Here is a 19,822-nt window from a genome sequence, read left to right as displayed (position 1 = left end):
CAAATTACGCCACTTCGGGCCACACAACACGCCACAAGCCATGTGGGACCTAGGAAACCCTAAGAATGGTGCCATACCTTAGCCACTCATAGCAACCCTTTCTCCTGTGGACGTTTCCACATTATGGCTTTGTTATAGTTCCTTTGGCATGGCTATGGCACCGTTTGCACAAAAACGTCACTGTGCCGCGGCCACATGCCACATGCACTAATTAGGTTTTCGGCATGCCAAAACCTAATTTAGGTAAAGTTGATGCGCCAACCAAGCCAAGTAATGCTGCCCAGAGTATTGGGATTGATGTGGCAACTGGAACTAATATTGCCAAGCCATATTTGGGTCTAAAACCAATGTTCCAAAATCTAGCGGCCATGGCCATGCCAGGCGCTACTTGCGCCACCGTGTCACCGGCATGCGCTAACTATGCCAACCATGCCATTGTGCCACTAGCATGCGCTAAATATGCCACTACGCCATTGGCAGACTGTGCTATCATCAGGCGCCAACAGAATGTGGCCATAATCAATGGCCACCCTTTCTCATGAGTTACAATCTCAGCCGTCCAAATTAGCCACAGAATTGACAGGCCTGTGGAAAGTCTTAGGCGACCAACTAAGACAAGCCTAATAGCATCACATGCTATTCTCCTACGGAAAGTCTTCTGACTTTGACTTGCTGATGAACACGCAAGTGTGACGCATTTTCACCCATAAATACATTAGTTGGGACTCATTTTATCACTAATAAACTTGTTTGTAGGTGTTTTTGGGCAATAAACGTTTTTGGAAGAATCGGCTCGAAAAACTGCTAAAGGCACCCCCGGAGGACACATGTTATTTGGACTCTCAGCTTTGGATAAGGGGTACCTATTTACTAAGGGGAACTTAATTACTATTCAGCACCACATGCTAAGGGAACCTCGCATCCGGATAAGGGGCATCTCATCTTCTTTATTTGAAATTGGCGGGAAAAACTGGTTTTTGAAATGCCGAAATTAGAGTTTTGATTTTAGAGGAGACTGAGTGAGATTCAATGGCTGGATTTGATGCTATGGGTTTATGAGAGTAATACAGGAAATGGTGTGGGCTCTGGAATCAACTAAAATTGTCTGGATAATCCACTCGAAGCAAGACAGGGAGTATGCTTTTCATGGGATATTTGGTCGGATTTTCTGCATTGAATTTCAACGAGACTCGGTCGGATTTGTTGCATTTTTTGTATTCAAACCACCGTGTTACAACTAAACATGGATGGTAAGTCTTTTGTTTTTGAAAGAGAAGGGAAGATCTCGTCGGCTAAAGAAACGGAATTTTGAAGATTTACGAAGATTCTGTTGGTGTTATTTTTGGAAGATTCGGAGGAGATATTATCCTGGGACTCTATTCTGCATTGATACGGGAAGATTTGAAGATTTAGGACACGTAATGAGATAAAAGAAAGAAGGTCATGTGAAACAGGGAAATGTAGATATTTTCAGCCATTCTCTGTGATATTTTTGGTAAATGGCGTGTGTTTGTTGCACGTTTGACTTCTACTGGGACTAAAATAACACATGTTGGAGTGTTCTGATTAAGATAATAACTTGTGAAGGATAGAAACAAAGAGACTTAATAGATGCAGATGCGTATAGTAAAGAAATAAATGAAATAATTCCCGAGAGTTAATGAGAAGATTTTGGAAGTGATTGCTGCGAGTTTTGGATCCCTGTTGAGTATATAAAGACTGTTGGGATGTCATAGAGGGGGTATCGAGTGTTTGGGGAGGCTATAGAGTGGAGAAAATTGCTGCAGAGAAATCTGTAGCAGCAACAACAGAAAAATAGTGAAGAACACGAAAAACAGACAGACAAAGACAGTCGTTAAACTCTGTCGTTTATGCTTAAGATATAAGACTGTCAAGTGCGACAGTTTACCGTTATTCTTTGTGTCAGTGGGTTTGAAACACTTATAAATGTTGCGATTCTCTGTTTTAATTGATTTTCTCTTTTTCTCTTCTTTGTAGACACCATTTGAGCAATGAAATATTATTTTGAGAGTGTTTTCACCATGTGGAGCTAAACCCCTACACTTGGTCGACGGAGGAAGACGAATTTCGTATATGGGTGAATTTATTTTATTCTCTATTTGAATTTTTCACTAATTAAAATAGAATTATAATTTTGATTAATTAGTTATCATTTTATTTGATGGGTCATGCTTGCCTAGATGTTTGATGTCCCATGCTTACAATTTATAACTTATATTTTGAGAATCTACCTTGGAAAAAATAAGAGTCCATGTTGTTTTATTTATTGAGCGATAATTGTTGAGAATGAATAATTGAGCCTTATGTTATGAATTCGGTGAACTCCTAGTCCCAGTAACTCTCGCTTTCATTAAACCTTTAAATTTAATCTTCACAAGTCTTAGGGTTCGAATCTTTATTTACAACAACGACAATCAAAAGTCTCATCATTTTGGCGCCGCCGACGCGGATTTGTTTTTAGATTAATTTTTAGGTTTACTTTTTATTTTGTACAGTATTTTCAATTTATTCTAGATTTTTTTTTCCTTTGTATGCGTTTCTTTTTGTATTTGTTTTCAGGGACTTTTTGAGGACGATGACTTCTTCTGAGGAGACGTCACCTAAGATGACGCTGGCGGAATATAAGCGTAGAAAGTCAAATTATCAGGAATCCTCATCTGAGATGACGCTTGCTGAATATAAGCGTAGGCAACAGTATGGAGTTTCTACTCCACATGTGGTAAGTGAAGAATCACCTTTAACAATATATGAGAAGTATTACAAACACACACCGCCTAGTTTGGAACAAAGATTGAGAGTTCTTGAATGTCAAAGATTATATGCTGATGATGATGAATCTTGTAGTGACTCTCTGTTCCAAACAGAACATATAGATGATCATTTGGATGATTGTGTGGATGATTTGCCTAATTCCATAGATGAATCCATCCCACAAGATAATTCACCCAACTTAGAGGTTGTTTCTAGACCCCTAGACTTCCAAAAGTTGCCTAATTTAGGGTTAGAATTGCGTGCTTCTAAAGTGTTGTTGGAATACTTTGCATCTAAACACCCAGAGGATTTGCCTATTTCTGATACCGTGCATGAGCCAATTGAAAATTTCCCAGTCCCAATAATATCCCCATATTATGTTCTTTACACACTTCCTTGTGTTGTAAAAACTTGGTTTGGAGGTAAGTCTCTGTTTTTTATAGTTTCAGTGTCTCCGCATCGTGATAAGATAAGTGTGAAGCTGTCATTTTTAAATGTTGTATTTTGGGTTGATCCCCAAATTTTCAGGTTGTTAGTTTATGGGGATCCTTTTTATATATTTCAGTAGGTGTATTTTTATTTTATTTTTTATATTTTAATTTACTTTTTGCATCTTATGAATTTCCCATCTTAAATTTTGCGTTGGATGACTCAATTACATTGAGGACAATGTAATGTTTAAGTGTGGGGGAGCGATTAACTTTTTACTTTATTTTTTCAGGAAATTCCTTGCAAATCATGATCAGCTGTTGAGCGGGTCTATTGTTGGTTTGTAGGTATATTATGACCAGCTGTGTAGCGGGTCCAAGAAAATGAATGAAAAATATTAAAAAAAAAAGACCAGCTGTGTAGCGGGTCTCTCTTTCTCTGTTATTAAATGACCAGCTGTGTAGCGGGTCAATTTTCTGTTTTGCTCGAAGACTAGCAAAATGTAAGTGTGATGGAATTTGATGAACACGCAAGTGTGACACATTTTCACCCATAAATACATTAGTTGGGACTCATTTTATCACTAATAAACTTGTTTGTAGGTGTTTATGGGCAATAAACGCTTTTGGAAGAATCGGCTCGAAAAACTGCTAAAGGCACCGCCGGAGGACAAATGTTATTCGGACTCTCAGCTTTGGATAAGGGGTACCTATTTACTAAGGGGTACCTATTTACTAAGGGGCACCTAATTACTATTCAGCACCCACCTGCTAAGGTCACCTCGCATCCGGATAAGGGGCATCTCATCTTCTTTATTTGAATAACAAAAATTGGCGGGAAAAACTGGTTTTTGAACTGCCGAAATTAGAGTTTTGATTTTAGAGGAGACTGAGTGAGATTCAATGGCTGGATTTGATGGTATGGGTTTATGAGAGCAATACAGGAATGGTGTGGGCTTTGGAATCAACTAAAATTGTCTGGATAATCCACTCGAAGCAAGACAGGGAGTATGCTTTTCATGGGATATTTGGTCGGATTTTCTGCATTGAATTTCAACGAGACTCGGTCGGATTTGTTGCATTTTTTGTATTGGTACCACCCTGTTACAACTAAACATGGATGGTAAGTCTTTTTTTTTTGAAAGAGAAGGGAAGATCTCGTCGGCTAAAGAAAACAGAATTTTGAAGATTTACGAAGATTCTGTTGGTGTTATTTCTGGAAGATTCAGAGGAGATATTATCCTGGGACTCTATTCTGCATTGATGCGGGAAGATTTGAAGATTCAGGACACGTAGTGAGATAAAAGAAAGAAGGTCACGTGAAACAGGGAAATGGAGATATTTTCAGCTATTCTCTGTGATATTTTTGGTAAATGGCGTGTGTCTGTTGCACGTTTGACTTCTACTAGGACTAAACTAAAACATGTTGGAGTGTTCTGATTAAGAGAATAACTCGTGAAGGATAGAAAAAAAGAGACTTAATAGCTGCAGATGCGTATAGGAAAGAAATAAATAAAACAATTCCCGAGAGTTAATGAGAAGATTTTGGAAGTGATTGCTGCGAGTTTTGGATCCCCGTTGAGTATATAAAGACTATTGGGATGTCATAGAGGGGGTATCGAGCGTTTGGGGAGGCTATATAGTGGAGAAAATTGCTGCGGCACCAGCATAAAAATAGTGAAAAACACGAAGAACAGACAGACAAAGACAGTCGTTAAACTCTGTCATTTATGCTTAAGATATAAGACTGTCCAGTGCGACAGTTTACCGTTATTCTTTGTGTCAGTGGGTTTGAAACGCTTATAAACGTTGCGATTCCCTGTTTTAATTGATTTTCTCTTCTTTGTAAACACCATTTGAGCAATGAAATATTATTTTGAGAGTGTTTTCACCATGTGGAGCTAAACCCCTACACTTGGTCGACGGAGGAAGACGAATTTCGTATATGGGTGAATTTATTTTATTCTCTATTTGACTTTTGCACTAATTAAAATAGAATTATGATTTTGATTAATTAGTTATCATTTTGTTTGATAGGTCATGCTTGCCTAGATGTTTGATGTCCCATGCTTACAATTTATAACTAATATTTTGAGAATCTACCTTGGAAAAAATAAGAGTCCATGTTGTTTTATTTATTGAGCGATAATTGTTGAGAATGAATAATTGAGCCTTATGTTATAAATTCGGTGAACTCCTAGTCCCAGTAACTCTCGCTTTCATTAAACCTTTAAATTTAATCTTCACAAGTCTTAGAGTTCAAATCTTTATTTACAACAACGACTATCAAAAATCACATCACTTGCCACACATAGCAATCTGATACGCGTTTTCCATGAAAACACTCGAGACATCAAACATGTCACAAACTGGGGGATGCTCATCAAGGTATTGGTCTGGCGGTTTACAGCGCGCGGCGTACAACACGCCCATTATAAGAAAGTGTCAGAAAGCAGGGCAGTTAGTGGCGGCAAGAAGTAGTGGGTGTAAGCTAACCCGTTTCCTTCATAGTAAGAACGTGGTCTCTGGCATTTACACATTACCACACTTATCCATCACTCAATCATTCCCACTTTATACGAGATCAGGGTGCGTTCAATATGACTCGTATAAATAGGCTTTACCTATTTCAACCAGGCAACAAGTTTTTGCTTAACAACAACACAGTATCCAGAAAAATACCAAAGAACTGATAGCTTACATTCCGCAAACCAGTTCCAAATTCTGATACAAGTCATAAAATATCCACACCTTCAGAATTAACCATTCTGGTCTCAATACCTTCTTCACTTCCCTCCCTAAGACCAACCCTTCTCCTTCACTTAGTGACCGAAGCAAGAATGGAACGACCATTTCTTGGTTTAGGCCAGGATTGTACAGATTGATCTCTCGAATCTAAAGTACTACCGTGCAGTGCATTTGTTTTAGGTTTAGATTCGTTTCTCATCCACACACCCAAATTTACCAAAACCAGCAAACACAGTTTTTACCCATAAACAACTGGCGACCGTAGTGGGAGATTAATCTCTTGGTTGCGAAGCCAATTTCTCAATTTTCATTCCAATCCTCCTAAACTCAAGATGATGGATCCTAGGTCTAAATTCAGTCATTAACCAGAATTCACTTCAATCACCAATCCCAAACACTTCCAAAGACGCTGATGCTCGAAATCCAATCACCATGGAAGGTATGGCAAATATATTAGAAGATGTTGTCGCAAATCAAGCTGATATGTCAAGCCGCAAAATGAGATGTTTTTTCTTTTAAAGAGTATGGAAAACCAGCTGTAGCAAGATCCAGCAAACATTCGCTCGAATAACGCCACCAGTTTCAGAGATGGCACAAAAAATGATGAATGCTTATCTGAGGTATGTGCCCCCGCCAACGACGCTGCAGGACAGAGTATGTGGACGTATCCAATGAGAGAAAAAGGGAATTACCAACACCAATGTACTGTCCGCAAGTGCAGTCAACACATCCCATGGTGTTACACCATCTAGCACCAACACCGGAAGCATCCCCTCTGGCGTGACACCTGCTATTACCAGATCCAGAGCCGGAGCCGCCATTACTCCTAATATTCCTTTGATCATGACGCCTCCAATCATCACCATGGATGCTACCACTTATTCTTCAGGACGAGAGAATGAAGGAGCTAGAGGAAACCAACCTCCCATTACCATTGTCGATTTAATGGAGAGACGGGAAGTTCTTGCCAAAACTCAGACGAACATGGCCACAACTCAAAGGAAGCGAAGCAATGAACATCCGACTGATTATGTCAAGTGATTCAGAATTCGGGCGTTAGATTGTCATGATCCAAATGTGACTGAACATCAATTGGTGAAGTTGTGCATTAATGCTTTCTGGGGACTCTATTCACAAAACCGTATAATCTATGATGGAGCATGTATTTTCAGCCCTCAACCGTGTTGCGTCGGGCAGGAGATTGTATTAAATTGGAGAATCTACCCCGAAATCCCAGTCTCTCTTGGAAGGTACGGCTAGTAAATGTAACTGGGGACTCTTAATCACTACTCACCTAAAAGGTGTCGAGTTTGAAAGCGCAATGATTGACGCGGCCTCCGACTTCAACATTGTAACCATCAAGACTCTGAGAGTTACAAGGGAAAATCAAACAGAAGTAGCGTATTCTTTACCAGGAGGAGAAAACACGACTTGTCGACCAGCACTATTTGTGCACCGTTTTCCCATCTGCCATATCGTGTCAACTCGTCTTTCGAAGTCAAGGGTTAATGGAGCCCTCACTAGAGTTTGCTCCAGGAGCTGCTTCAAAGTTTCGCTCCAGGAGATGCTCCGCTTCAACGTTTCACTCCAGGAGCCGCTTCAACGTTCTCTCCAGAAGTCGCTTCAACGTTTCGCTCCAGGAGCCGCTCCGCTTCAACGTTTCGCTCCAGGAGCCGTCCCGCTTCAACGTTTCGCTCCAGGAGCCGCTTCAACGTTCTCTCCAAAAGCCGCTTCAATGTTTCGCTTCAGGAGCCGCTCCACTTCAATGTTCTCTCCAGAAGTCGAAGCCGCTTCAACGACCCCTTCCTGCCAAGGTTCGTGCCCGTAACCACCACTCCTCCCTGCCAAGGATTGTGTTGTAGCCGCCACTCCTTCCCGCCAAGGATCGTGCCGTAGGCGCCACACTCCTCCTTGTCAAGGATCGTGATCGCAGCCAGCCAAGCGAACCTATTTTTTCCCCACGACAATGTAGTCTCTTCTAATCACATCTGCTGTTGTTGCTGCTCGTTTGTTGATACCAACCAGAGCTTCACCATAGTAACAACCACTACGGACAGAGGTAATCCGAACTTCTGCATATTTTAGCTTCTCATAAAGGAAGTAATAGAGTCACCAGTATGGAGGCAAGATGGTGATACCTTTATCATGGTTAACCCACCGACCATACAAGATAGAACCACGTAAACCACCCTTGGGGACTGAGTCTCAACACAAGATCCCTTCATTGTCAAGGACCTCTTCAACTCAGAAGAGACGGTCACACAAGAAGTCATACCGTGACAAGGTCACCACTCTTCAAAGATGTAGCGCAAGGATATCACCACCTCCTTGTCTGGAAGGCGCCTGACCAACAAGCAGTATTTGGCTCAGCCATTCATAAGGGTTGTTGTTAGTGAAGAATCAAAGAGGAAAATCGCGCCTCAGCAATCTACACATACCAACTACACCATGTCTGCCACATCACCTACTCAGAACTCAGCACCGCCTACCCAAGGCATGCATGAAGCCGCAATATCGCCGACAAATCCAAATTCGGTGTTTCTAGATTTCCAGTTTCCTATGCAAAGAGTGCATGGGCTGCCAGAAGTTGGATACAATGCAGAGCTATCAAGTGTGACTCCCGCCCACTGATCAACAAATGAGGAATCCAAAAGATTGCCGCCTTCATCAATTCGTCAACCACCTTATCAGCAAATGCAATAGAAGAATTCCTCAAACATGAAACCGTACACGTGCGTCAAAGACTCCAAAAGCACGCCGCAGAGGTATTCACATATCCGGCCACCCCATCAGATCTATGACCAGATGGAAGTGTAACTGAGACTGCTCTATCGCATCCTATTCGATACAATAGTCCAAGACTCAGAAGATGGTCCGAAGGATGTCGCTTGGAATGAAGTCCTTGGATACTTGATAGCAGCACGTCGGCAGCGCAACGCCTCTCAGCTCGTCTAATTCACCCAGCGGTTTTGGAAGATTTCGACCATACAAGCATCCACAACATATCATCACCGCAATCAGAAAGGAAAGAATAAGCCTTCCAGACACCGTCTCAGCAGTCTAGACACCAAATAACTTAAAGTCAAGGACGGATCAACATCACAGCTACACTCTCCAAGATTATCCCTGACATGATCATTGACGAGCATATATTTCATCCATCCATCCCAGGAGTGCAATGGAGTTTGATAAATTTTGAAATCTACTGGAGAGGTTAGATGCTCATTCTTCTGGAGTCAGAACCTTATTACACATTCTGGAGAGGATCGATGGTACTGTTGGGTGGCTACATGCACAAAATAGAAAAGAGAACCTACCTTGAGTTCTCCTGGATCGCTTTGCTGCTGATTATAACTATTGGAGATTGCTTTGTTGCATTTGACGCTCGCTTTACCGCCGCTAACAAAAAGGTCATTCATACCGAGCTAAATGTCCAAGTTTGATCAACTACTCATGGATATTACACTCGAGTCTAAAAATACGAAGACGATTGGCACGCCTATGATCGATCTGTTGCAAACGAACGCAAGAAGTAGACGAGCGAATAATGAAACAGGAGGAAGTTAGCACGCCTTTTTATATGCAGAGCGCCTTTGAAATTCGAGTAGAGGAATATTTTTCCTTTTGGACCATGCACGGAAGAAGGCAGCTGGGCCCGCAGCGCCAACGCTCCATGGCACCAACCTCTATGACCGAACCAACAGTGCGCCAGCACGAGAAACACCAGCCGCTCAACTTGCAATACTCCGTAGACAAGCTAGCCACTCAACCTGCAACGCTCCGTGGTGCCAACACTCTATAACACCAGTACTCCGTGGCCAAGTCAGAGGCGCGTTGACACAAAGATCACAGACTGTTCATGCCTCTTGCCAAAGTTCAGTCTGATTTTTTCCTGGTAACCTCTTCATGTCCTGCCCTTTCGATTTGTTATCCTTGTCTGTCACCATCTCCTGCTTACCCCGCAACAATGCCGATGTTACGTGCTAAGCAGGGGACTTAATATTGATGGTGGTTTTTAGTATAGGGCGAAAATTGTAAAAGTCTATCTACCTGACCCGGCATCAGATGTAGTATACATTGATATGTCTATATTCCGCAGGGAAATTGGAGAATATATCAAAATCTGATGAGTGCATATGTCTCTCTTTATATTATATTCAAACTCAATCTCCTAGATGAATTGTTCACTAGTATAGAGCCTATTGAGTATATAAGCTCCTAGCTGCATTACTCACTAATGCCGGAGCCTGCCGAGTATTTTTCCTGTGCTATGTTCCCCGGCCGAATCCTTAATATTGATATGGCATGACAATTTGTGTTCACTCGCAGCAGAGTAGCACAAATTTCCAAGTATCAAGGTTAAGGTCCTTGCATAAAAGTACTCAATCGGAAAGCATACTGCTCTCTGGAAATAAACTTAAAGAACTCTGTGCCAGCACATGGAATTCAATCAATTTTCTGACAATTCACAAAATTCAGATATTACCGTGGCTAATTTGCAAAATTTAGGGTTTTGCGCCCTGCGCGGTATATTAGACCCCGCCGGTCGAAATTAAGCTTAGGCGAACTAGGAAACTAATCCGCCATAGATTAGTAGGTGCAAAATCCTATCCAAAATCAGAAAACAAGGAAAAAAAGGAGCCTCAGAATAGGAGAAGCAACAAAGGGAGGTATTGCCATGCCATAGGCCAGCAGGAGCCACTTGCAAGTGGCCACACCCCATGTTGCACGACCGGCACCTGTTTCTCGTTGACCAATCAGGTCACCTTAAACCCGCCACACATACATGAGTTGTGGCTGGGCCCATACTTGCTGGCCCTATTTCCCATCGACCAATCAGGTCGCTTTAAATTTACCACGCGTGCTGGAAGTGTGGCCACGCCCATGCTTGGTCTGCCCTTCTTTTTATCGACCAATCAGGTCGCTCTAAACCTGCCACAGTATTAAAAGAGGAAAAATTGTGCCAGATGGTCACAATGCCAAATTGGCTTTCCAAAACCGCGCCAACATGCCAATTACATGGAAAACGTACATGCCAAACGTGCCATCCCTCTCCGCATGCTAATGGCATGCCAAACATGCCATGTCGCTTCAATGCAGTAAACGTGCATGCCAAACATGCCAAACGTGCCACTTTGCCGCAACATCATGCCGAACGTGCCAACGTGCCATGAATAGCGCGCCTATGCGCTAACCCACCTTCTGTTCGTGGCCAACGCCATAACAGACTTCAATTAGGGTATCCTAATCAGAAACACGACCTTGCTTTAGTGTCGTCAGTCGAAACCCTAATTTCCAGTTGTGGCCCAAATTACGCCACTTCGGGTCCCACAACATGCCACGAGCCATGTGGGACCCAGGAAACCCTAAGAATGACGCCATACCATAGCCACTCATAGAAACCATTGCTCCTGTGGCCTTTTCCACACTATGGATTTGCTATAGTTCCTTTGGCATGGATATGGCACCGTTTGCAAAAAAACGTCACTGTGCCGCGACCACATGCCACAAGCACTAATTAGGGTTACGGCATGCCAAACCCTAATTTAGGTAAAGTTGCTGCTCCAACCAATCCAAGTAATGTTGCCCAGAGCATTGGGATTGATGTGGCAACTAGAACTAGTATTGCCAAGATATATTTGGGTCTAACAGTAATGTGCCAAAATCTAGCAGCCTGGGAGCGGCCATGGCCACGCCAGGCAGTACTTGCGCCATCGTGACACCGGCATGCGCTAAATATGCCAATCATGCAATTGTGCCACTGGCATGCGCTAAATATGCCACTACGCCATTGGCATGTGCCAATGGCTCTACTGTGCTATCATCAGGCGCCAACAGAATGTGGCCATAATCAATGGCCACCCATTCTCATGAGTTACGATCTCAGCCGTCCAAATTTTCCACAGAATTGACAGGCATGTGGCAAGTCTTAGGCGACCAACTAAGATAAGCCTAATAGCATAACATAATATTATCCTGCGGCAAGTCTCCTGACTTTGACTTGCCACACATATCAATATGATATACATTTTCCATGAAAACACTTGAGACATCAAACATGTCACAAACTGGGGGATGCTCATCAGGGTATTGGTCTGGAAGTTTACAGCGTGCGGCGTACAATACGCCCATTATAATAAAGTGTCAGAAAGCAGGGCATTTAGTGGCGGCAAGAATTGTAAGCTAACCCATTTCCTTCATAGTAAGAACGTGGTCTCTGACATTTACACATTACCACACTTATCCATCACTCAATCATTCCCACTTTTTACGAGATCAGGGTGCATTCAATATGACTCGTATAAATAGGCTTTACCTATTTCAACCAGGCAACAAGTTTTTGGTTAACAACAACACAGTATCCAGAAAATACCAAAGAACTGATAGCTTACATTCCGCAAGCCAGTTCCAAATTCTGGTACAAGTCATAAAATAGCCACACCTTCAGAATTAACCATTCTGGTCTCAATACCTTCTTCACTTCCCTCCCTAAGACCAACCCTTCTCCTTCACTTAGTGACCGAAGCAAGAATGGAACGACCATTTCTTGGTTTAGGCCAGGATTGTGCAGATTGATCTCTCGAATCTAAAGTACTCCCATGCAGTGTATTTGTTTTAGGTTTAGATTCGTTTCTCATCAACACACCCAAATTTACCAAAACTAGCAGAAACAATTTTTACCCCTAAACAAGCATGAATACAATTCTTTGGATTAAGAGTGTTGTTTGCAAAATCTTAACGATTACTTCGGTAATTGAACATAAGATAGATCTAAGGACCTGACGAAGGAGTTTATGTTAAGATAAACAGAAGAGCCTTTGTCCGACTCATATCACTTGGTTGAAGAGAGTTGATACCAAACAGATTTGTTGTTCCTTTACTGTTTGGAATACGAACCAAAGGAATTGTTCCAAGTACGTGACTTATTCATAAGTTTGAGGCATGGGAATACTGACAGAACTAGGTGAACTATAGGTTTAGTTGCTTGGTATCAACTATACGAAGTTAGGTTATTTTGTATAGCGGCTTAATCCTGAGAGTATTCAACTTTGGACAAGAACTCGGGGTTTTTCTGCATTTGCGGTTTCTTCGTTAACAAAATCTTACTGTGTCATTTACTTTTTATTTTCCGCGTTATAATTGTATTATTATAATTAAAGTAAATTACACAAAATGTTAATTCCTATTTACTTAATAAGTGATCCCATTGTGTTTGGTTAAGTCCGAACCTTTTTATCAAGTAAACATATTTCGTTGTTGTATTGTCTCGATCTCGTATCCATAGATGATCACAAGAAGTGTGAACCGATTAGTTGCATTTTCTCGACTCAGTCCATAGACAATCACTTTCGGAGAAATGACTTATAAGTAGGAAAAATTTTAGATTGAGGTATATTTGGGTGCCCTCGTCTTTTCTATTGGTATCATAGCAGGCAAACACGAAAAGATCTAACAATCTGTGTTTGGTGCGATACAACCTATAAGAATTGAATTTAATGTCTGATTCAGTTAACGTTGAGCAAGAAGATGATATACTTCTTAAAGGATGTTTGTTTTCAAAACCTGATAAACAGCTATGCACTGTTAGTTCACTAGTGGAACACACTCAGAAAATATTAACCATGATGTGTTAATGAGAAAACAAATTGTTGTGGCAAACAAGTCAGATTCAGATGACAGTGATGAGGTTAATTTTTTCATAAAGCTTGCTGAAAAATATAATCTAAAGGATAATATCTATTATCCATCTGCCGAAAAGATCGTCAGAGAATTCTTGATTCATGAAGTTATTGAATGTAAAGGACTTGAACTTGCTCAAGACAAAAGAGTTATATTAGTTAAAATAAGGATATGTGATTCTAACCTCCAGAATCTCTCTAATATACAACATTGTGATTCTAATTGTCTTCACAAGAATCATGATGGATGTGTTTCTAGGGATAATCTTATGACTAGTATCCGGTCAAGACCAATTGCCATCCATGGTGACAATGATCATCTCTCAGACAGAAGTAAATATCAACTCTTGCACACAAAAGGGAAAGATTTCATATCATGCTGTTTTGTTGTTGCTCAACTGTCTAAGATTGAATTCAGGAAACAATCTCATCAAATGATGATGTCATATTCCAAGAAATTCCTGAGTCAACATAAGAGTTCTGGTTATTTCACAAGTCAAAAAACTTCAAGTCACGATTATGATTTTGATCATTCTGTTAAATCTGATCACTCCAACTGTGACACTGTGAAAGAAGTTTATTCTTGGAAGAATCCCAAAATGATAGATATTCAAAAATATCATGATGGATCATGTTCCATAAATTCTGAGCTATCACTAGCTCACACCAACAACTGATGTTGGCCTTCAGAATTTCCCTAGATGTGATCAATTAAAATAAAAAGGGAAATTCTTAAAATGAGCACAATAATATGAAAAAAGTATAATATTATACTCTTGAATATCTAAAGTATTTTTATACTTGGAATATTTATTTTATTTTTAGAAAAATACTTTCGAATCTTTGGGAAGTCCCTGAGAAAAGTTGTGAAAAATATTTTCAGAACTCCTAGGTCATTTGGAAAAACTCTTATGTTGTTTCCGAAAGTGTATTTTTTTTCACAAATAAGATACCGCAATTAGGTATTTCATTCTTGGAAATCAAGTTTGAATTCTTATATAAACCATCTATAGGACCGATACGCTATGTTTTGTCTGCGGTCAAAGATGGGTGAAAATACTACTGACATTGAATCTCAACTTCGAAAACTTGAGACCTTTCCAGTTGAGTTCAAGTGCTATTTCTCAAACGAACATAAAATAAATCATATTTCTTTTGAGCTTATGCTTATGTTAATGGGAGATTTTGAAGTCGCTCGTGAGCTTTTGGAAACTGCAGTAGTGAATGAGAAGCTGATCGAATCAAACCTATTGAAGTCTGTTGTAGAATTGAATCTTCTGGAAAAAAAACTCAATCATCTGAAAGAGAAGATAAGACCCAAGAATCAAAACATCGAAGAATCTTCGGTAAATAATGAGAGGTCTTCTAGATATTAAGTTATATGTTGTTATACTTAATCCAAAAAAATAGACATCAATTTTTGATTTCTTTCAATGATTGTATTAGTCTATTATGAATAAAATTATTTGATTTATAATTTTTCTTGTGATAGTTTTCGGTTTACATAGCATGTTCTTGAATGCTTTTATCTTATTGCTATGTATGTTTATGGAATGTTTGATTTCGGTTTTCTAACCTTGATATTCGATCTCATAATGTTGTGAACCCTTGTGGTTTGAGTGACTTTTTGATTTAGCAGGATTAAGTTCTAGCCCATATTGGTAGGCTTTATTAAAGAATCATGAGGGGTTCTGGTAGGAACAATATGTGACAAGGTCACAATATATTGAATCAATTTTGGTTTAGCATAAAAGCATACACTACACCACATCAGGGATTTTGGAACATTTCATTTTTGGGTTTGCAACGTATATTAACGTTGGGATCATAATCCGTTGCTCATAATCTAGAATACGTTGCACCATATCCGGATATTCCAAAAGAAAAGAAATAAAAAAATGGAAACAGGACACGCTTGCCTTTGTTAGAATTGTTGGGGGCTTAAATGTCTACTTAAAGTGATTATATCTTATTTTTCTTATTTTTCTTCTATTTTCGTTCTTTTCTCTATCCCTCTCCATCACCCAAACCAAAACTTATCTTGTTCTCCTCCTCATTTTCTTCTGAACAGAGATCTTGGAAATCAAAATCCTATGTCCCTCTCCCTCAACGAAAACTTGTGAACCAATATTATCCTCAGCTAAACCTAGATCTGTTAAAATCAAAACTGTCCTTTGTAGACATAAATCAAACTCAATTTGCTATAAATCAAAACCCATCAGAAATCAAACCTAATTTCACTTACCGAAATTTCGTTTTAAACAAACTCAATTTGCTATAAATCAAAACCCGTCAGAAATCAAACCTAATTTCACTTACCCAAATTTCGCTTTAAACCCTAGATATGTGATTTTTGCTTAAATAAAATGCGTTTACCGGTGAAACCCTTATTTCATTGTAATTGATTTTGTGAGTCAAGTTTATTTTGCACAGTTGAATACCAACCTCAATGAAAACTCTCTGATCTGAAATTTTAATTATGTGAATCTTATTTTACATCACGAAAAATACGAAGAAGGTAAGTCAAGAATTATGGCTTTATTTACTTAAGAGATTTAGTATGGGTTTTCTTTTAATTTAAATTTTATGGTGATGGTGTTCTAAAGATACTGTTTGTATGTGGTGTTCTGGTAGATGCGAGCTGAGAATAGAGAAAGAAGAGGGGGATCGAATTTGATTGGTGGTAGTTGCTTCAAATGGTGGAGTTTAGGAGTGTTTGCAATGGTTTTCAGGTGAGGAATGGTAGAGATAATGCATAGAACTGCTGGTGTTTGGAGCAACAGAAGATGAAATGGGTTTTGCAGTTTTAGTCTGAAGTTGAAGTTGCAGGTTCAGGGGATGGATTTGGTTACTGCTAATGGATGGAGAAGATATGTGCTGAAATGGCAGTTTCTGGTGGTTATGTTGGTGATTGTTTGTTGAGGAATCTGAGATGGAGATGGAACTGCTAGTATTGATGAGATGGTTTGTTTTTGAAGCTGTATGTGGATAAAATGCAGAGAAACAGTGGGTTATATTTTTGCCGATGCTTAGAGCTTGTGCTGATGCAGTGGATGTATGAGATGGAGATGGTTGAGCAGCAGAGAGGCCTCGAAATGTGTTGTGCTTGAATCTTGTTGTTATCAACAGAATGGACTGTCTTGGTGATGTGTAAACAAGGAAAAACAACAAATATGGTGTTGCAGTTGAATGAATGGGTTGAGCTGATATTGAGGAATGAGATGAATTGCAGATGGTTGGTGGTTTGATATTGCAGGAATGGAGTTTTGTGGTTCAATGGCCTTGTAAAAGCAGAAGCAATTTCAGGAGCTGGATGCTAGGGTCAGGAAGCTACAGCAAGTGTAGATGATGTTGCAGAACAAGAAATTGTGATGGACTCCATAGCTAGTTCACAGATATTTACAATGTCTTTTGGTGAGAAAAAAAACCATTTCTGGGTGCAATCCTAATTATTTTTTTGCTCTTTGAAATGATTTTTAAAATGTGATATCAAATTTTATGATTCAATGGTTTTCTTGGTCTAGACCACTAAGTTTTTGTGGATGTTTTGTAGATGGAAACAGGTAGCTCTATGACATAATGCTACATCATTGAGCATGCTCGATTATAAATGATAATCCGGTTTAACCCATTATGACATATATGAAGCTGATGAGCTAAGCTGGAAGCATCCCCCTGCACGTGGATGGCAATGGACATTATATTCTTTGGTTTGCTTCATGAAATATCCTTTTATACCAAGTAAATTTTTCTACACTTCCGTGACGCAGAACAACTTTGTATGTTCATCCTCCCAACTTTGTTTGGCTGCAGACTAGATAAGTCGAGTATATGAGTACAACAAATATGTTTTAGTAGAAAAAATCCTACACACTAACTCCTGGAGACTCGGCATCCCTTGCAAATTGATAAGACTGCTTTGGACCTGTAAGTTGAGGAGAGTATATTGGTCATTGTAGTCCTATCAGTATGTATTATGAAAAGTTAGTAGGATGCCAACATCAAATTAGGATTTTGAATTATGTGTAATTTAATATACTGATTGTTTTTAAGCACCTAATTGAGTGTGAAGTCTGTCACACCTGACACAGGTGCTAGTTTGATTTGCTGATTTCAAAATTAAACTCCACGTCTCTTGTTTGTTGTTGATCATGTCACAAGAAAAGTTGGCATCCATATATTTTTAAATAATGCGAAGGGTAATTGAGAGCTATGTAGTGTGAGGCGTGCCTAAGGCACTCAAGGTGACCAGGAAAAAAGAAAGAAGGTATGGCTCGCATTTTTAGCGCCTTGGGCAGTTTATTACCATTTTGGTTTTTTACATACTTTACTAATTATTTGGCTTTAACTTTTTAGGCCAGTTACGTTTCTTTGCAGTACAATCCAACTGCACTTACTTCAGATATATTTCCATTGTATCTTTATCAAAATAAAATAGAGTTTGGAAGATGGGGTGACTGCGATTGCAGTGTGTTAAACATATACAACTTTGAAAATGTGGTTTTCCATTTATTTTGTGGTTTGAATGTCTTCTGAACTGAATGAGCATCAGAAAGTATGATGATGAAAATTTGAACCGCGCAACGCCTTAACCGAAGAGGACCAAATTTTTTCCAAAGTGCTCAATGCTAGTCTCCACTAATTCTCTGATCTTTTGCTGTGCATTGAAGAACTTGGAGCTTTATGAGTACAACAAATATGTTTAGTAGAAAAAATCCTACACACTTTATTAGCTTGCACCCACCCACCCACCCCCCGTTTTCATCAATACCATGATAGTTACGAGATTTTTTTTTTTTCTTTTTCTTTTTCAGTAGTGGCCTCCGCTGAAGGTCAATCACTTGCTGACGAGTATTCCAGAAGTGCTCAATACCTTGCGTATTTTGGTGGAAATGTTGGGTTACGGTATGCTGAGAGTTGTCCTCGTGGTGGGATCTGCTACTTAAACAGGTGATATTTTTTATGCTCTACTTGTGTGTATGTGATTTTTTTGTTAGTTCAGTTCTGTTAAATCATTGTACTTGAACAATTATGGGTTTGTCAGTTCTTTACTACTTTTACTCACTGGTTCCTTCCACAATATATGTATGAACTACTCTCTAAAATTTGAATAAAACGCTCATGTACAACATATAAGCATTTACTATGCCAACAACATATATACTTCCTTGTTCTCTTTGATTTTCGTCTTTTGGTAATCAGTTAAATTACTCTTGATGAATATGATATGAGTTAAATTTTTTGAATTAGATCTTCAAGTTAATATGTTGTCTCTTGATGTTGCAGCAGCATGGTAAGTTGGTTGACAAAGAAAATCGGCCAAAGGAGGGTCTTGTCACTATAGGTGTAACTTCAGGTGCTTCTACCCAAGATAAGGTAATTTTCCTCACAACAAAATTTGTTCTATTTTCCAGAGTACCACACGCCGTAAATCTGCATCTGAAGTGGCATCACTCTATGGCAATACAGTGATATTTTGTGTGACATGATATATGTGCTTGTATGGTTTGATTTGATGGCCCTGTGACCGTACTGCTAAGTGTTTGTTGGTGGAATGAACATTATCGATTCTATACTCATTTTCTTTGTAATAGGTTCATATTTGTTTTCTTATGATTTGTAATTAACATTTTGATTTTTCTTTCTGCAGAAAAGATGCTATGAGGCTGGTAATTTATGGATGGATTGGTCGATTACATCATGTCATGGTGCCTAGCTGCAGCAAAAGAATCGAGGTACCTCTTAGAGGCTAGTCGAAACTTGGAAAAGTCCTGAAGTGTGCCAACATACACAGTCCCACTATTTTCTTGTTGCTCTAATCCTTAAAGCCAGGACTAAGCGTAGTACTGTGAGCATATTTGGAGTAACAACCGGAAACAATAGCTTCATAACAATATTTCTCATGTTCCAGAATGGAATTTCATTGTATTTTTTTCAAACTTAGTTTATGTTGTTGTAAGGATTAGTGATTATCTGATCAGATTGGGTCTTTTAGTTGATTTACAATGGTATATGAAGGTGCAGAAATCTACTGGAATTATTGTCCGAACTATCATCGGATTTTTTTCACATGTAAATGGGTTTGCAACGTATATAAGTGTTGCTCAAATTAGAGTAATACATTTCCTAATTTATTGTAGTCGTTGCACAAATTAAAGAATCCGTTGCTCAGATAATGTTGGTAAACTTGTCGCC

At 39.5% G+C, this 19,822-nt stretch overlaps 2 long non-coding RNA genes across 2 annotated transcripts; both read left to right on the top strand.

Annotated features, from left to right (window-relative positions):
- The first annotated feature begins 15,643 nt into the window (after window positions 1-15,643).
- On the top strand, window positions 15,644-18,409 carry LOC113298690. Its single transcript, XR_003334342.1, has 3 exons — window positions 15,644-16,145; window positions 16,262-17,041; window positions 17,181-18,409. It is a non-coding gene; the product is annotated as an uncharacterized LOC113298690 (long non-coding RNA).
- Window positions 18,410-18,446: 37 nt separating this feature from the next.
- On the top strand, window positions 18,447-19,660 carry LOC113298688. Its single transcript, XR_003334341.1, has 3 exons — window positions 18,447-18,577; window positions 18,914-19,003; window positions 19,278-19,660. It is a non-coding gene; the product is annotated as an uncharacterized LOC113298688 (long non-coding RNA).
- Window positions 19,661-19,822: the final 162 nt, after the last annotated feature.

The sequence above is a fragment of the Papaver somniferum genome, chromosome 7, assembly GCF_003573695.1.
Source record: "Papaver somniferum cultivar HN1 chromosome 7, ASM357369v1, whole genome shotgun sequence".
Lineage (NCBI taxonomy): Eukaryota > Viridiplantae > Streptophyta > Magnoliopsida > Ranunculales > Papaveraceae > Papaver > Papaver somniferum.
The sequence above is the reverse complement of the archived record's forward strand: the minus strand, read 5'-3'. Positions and strand labels throughout refer to the sequence as shown.